This window comes from Propithecus coquereli, unplaced genomic scaffold (genome assembly GCF_000956105.1).
Source record: "Propithecus coquereli isolate 6110/MARCELLA unplaced genomic scaffold, Pcoq_1.0 Scaffold588, whole genome shotgun sequence".
Lineage (NCBI taxonomy): Eukaryota > Metazoa > Chordata > Mammalia > Primates > Indriidae > Propithecus > Propithecus coquereli.
The window spans coordinates 96,784-99,870 of NW_012151818.1; positions in this window are offsets into that span (position 1 = coordinate 96,784).

Here is a 3,087-nt window from a genome sequence, read left to right on the forward strand (position 1 = left end):
AGGGGAGGATGAGGAGGGAGGGGAGGAAGAGGAGGGGAGGGGAGGATGAGGAGGGAGGGGAGGATGAAGAGGGGACGCTGGATGGGTCCTAGGACACGGGCCGTGGGGCCGGCGCCGGCACCCCCATTTCACAGACGGGGAAACTGAGGCCCTGAGGGGTCCAGAGACGCACGCGGGGTCCAGGCCAGGACTCGTGAAGGGAAAACACGGCGGAGATCACGGCCCGCTCATGCCCGGAGCCGGCGCCGGATGCCAGGAGACGGGGCCACCGCGGTTCCTGGGGGCCACTCTGCCCGCTGGAGCATCTTCCGTGTGACGGGGGCTGGGCCCCGGACACCTGCGGCTCCAGGAGGCGTCGTTGGGCCTGGGGGGGACCCGGCTCTGTCCCGAACCCGCTGCCAGGTCTCCGATGGGTCTCTGGGCCTCTTCACAGGTAGAAACGGGGTGTCCCCGGCGTCCGCTCGCGAGGGTTGTGGGTGCCGCGGAAGCACGTGGTCGATATTATTGATGTTATTACTGTTACTCACCCCCGTTCCCAAGGTCCCCGTGACCCTGAGCGGGCGCCGGCAAGTCCGTGCGGGAGCACGGGGACAGCAGCCTCCTTGGGGTGGCACCGAGGACGCGAGGGAGGAAGGGAAGGAAGGAGGGAGCCGGTATGAGCCCTCCCAGGGCAGCCGCCGCTTTGCTGTGTGACCTTGTGCAAGTCCAGTGCCCTCTCTGGTCCTCCAGCTCCGGAGGTCTGACCAGGCCTGTTTTGCGGTGGCCGCCGTGGGCCCAGCCTGGGGCCGGGCGCCTCAGCATGGGCCGTGGAGGAGGCCTGGGGCCCCCAGGGACTGCCTGTCCCGCGGCGGGGGGCCCCCTTTCCGAGGAGGGGAGCTGGGTCTCGCCGGCTGTGTGCCGCGCCCCCCGCGTGTTCCTCTCACCCCCCACCGGGCTCGGGCCTCCTCGATGCCAGGCCAACTCCGCTCCGCCTTGCAGACGTGGCCAGGCGCCGCCCCCTCCAGGAAGCCCTCCGGGGAGACGGTCTGATTCGGGGTCTGTCTTCCTACGGGACGGCCGTCTTCGAGGGCAGAGCCGCGTCTGGGTCCCAGGCCCCCGTGCGGAGCGCCGGCCGCGGCGAACAGCGGCAGCCGTTGGCGAATGAATGAATGAGGGGGCGGGTGAACAAATGAATGAGAGATGCTCCGAGGCTGTAGCGTGGGACGGGAGGGATATCCGGACGCCGGGTGGCGTCGCGCAGACCCCAGGGGTCTGGACCTCAGTCCCGGCTCCATCACGCCCGCCCCCCCGAGCCTCAGTTTCCCCGCCCGTACGGCGTACGAGAGCACCGGGCCCCCGTCTGGTCCCAGGGCTGTCGTCCCGAGAGCGGGCCCGGGGGATCGGCAGGGTTTTGTGCCGGCAAAACACGATCCGGTTTCTCAGCCTCTATCCGAGGCTGTCGGGGACGGGCCGGGGGCTCGGCTGGGGCGAGGGCCGGGGGCTGAGGCCAGTCGGACCTGGAGCTCTGACCCCGTCGCCTTGGGAAGGTCGCTCGACTCTCTGTGCCTCAGTTTCTGCATCCACAAAATGGGTGCGGTGCCCGTTCCTTCCTCGTGAGGCGATCGCGGAGATTTTACGGGCCGCGTGCCCGGCGCTCGGTCGGCCCCCGTGGCCTTGTTCGCCGGTCTCACGGCCCGGGTGAGACGGAACCGGGGCCGGGCCTCTGCCTCCGCGGGGCGGCTTCTGACGCTGTGCTGTTAGCGCTGCGGGAAAATCCGCCCCGTCTGTGCTCTCCCAGCCTGACTCCCGTGGCAGGTCCCGTGGCTCCTGCCCACGGCCCGTGTGCACGGCCATTCATGCCGGCCCCACGGCAGCGGGGACGGTCCCGGGTACGTCTGTACCCCCCGTCCCCAGCACGGCAGCTGCTCTGTAACCGAGTGTCACCTTGTCTGCTCTGCACCAGCCCAGAGAGGACCGGAGTGGGGCGTATCCGTCAGCGTCGGCCGTGCGACGCGTATCCCGGAATGAAGCGGTTTGAACGATACCGATTTGTTGTGTTCAGGGCGGGCGGGAACAGTGTAGGGGGAGGGGCAGGCAGTTCAGTTGGAGGGCGGGGGCTGGGAGGATACGGAGGGCAATAGGGAGCCATCGAAGACTCTAGAGAGAGAGAGTAACGTGGCCACTTGGCTTTTCCTCAGGGGCCCCGGCTCTGTGGCCGGCTGGTGGTCCTCTCTGCACGGGGGCTCTCGTCCCCAGCGGGCTGGCCTGGGACTTTGCACACAAGGGGGAGAGGTTCCAAGACAGCGAGAGCGGAGGCCGCCAGGCTCCCGCCACGACTCTGACCCCAGGCCGTCTCGGGGTCGGCCCAGATCTGCAGGGATAGGGCCAGATCCCGCCTCTTGACGGGGAGGCTGCGGAGGACGGCGGTTTCCCAGTCTGCCGCCCGGGCAACCTTCTTTCTACTTCGCCGTGGCCGGGTTCTCCGGGAGTCACTCGGCCAGCGGGGACAGAGGCCAGAGCGCCTTCCACAGACCCGCACCCGGCGCCCTCCCTCGCTCCTTCCCGCGGAGGGAGCTCAGGCCTCTCCAGGCGAGATCAAGGGCACTAAGTCTGTCCTTGAGGCTTGGAGGGCGGCCGGGCCTGGGCTTCTCCTCTCTCTGTGTGAGCCTCTGAAAAACGGGTTGGAGGTCCGGCCTCCGCCTTCCCGCGGAGGGATGAGGGTTGGAGAAGACCAGCGTGGAAAGTGTCACCAGCCATCCCAGCTACCGCCTGGAGCCCCCGTCCCCTCTCCAGATTCTCGAGAGCTCCGTGCGTGCACCCCACGCACGGTGGCCCCTCGTCACCCCTCGAATCGATATTTCCGCAGCGACGTGTGACTCTTCGCATTCCAGGAGCGAAACAAAGTTTCCCGACATTTCGAGCTCTGCCACCAAATTAGTTTCCTATCGTTTTGTTTCTTTTTTTTTTTTTTTTTTTTCAGACAGAGTCTGGCTCTGTTGCCGGGGCTAGAGTGCCGTGGCGTCAGCCTCACTCACAGAAACCTCCAACTTCTGGGCTCAAGCGATCCTCCTGCCTCGGCCTCCCGAGTAGCTGGGACTACAGGCATGC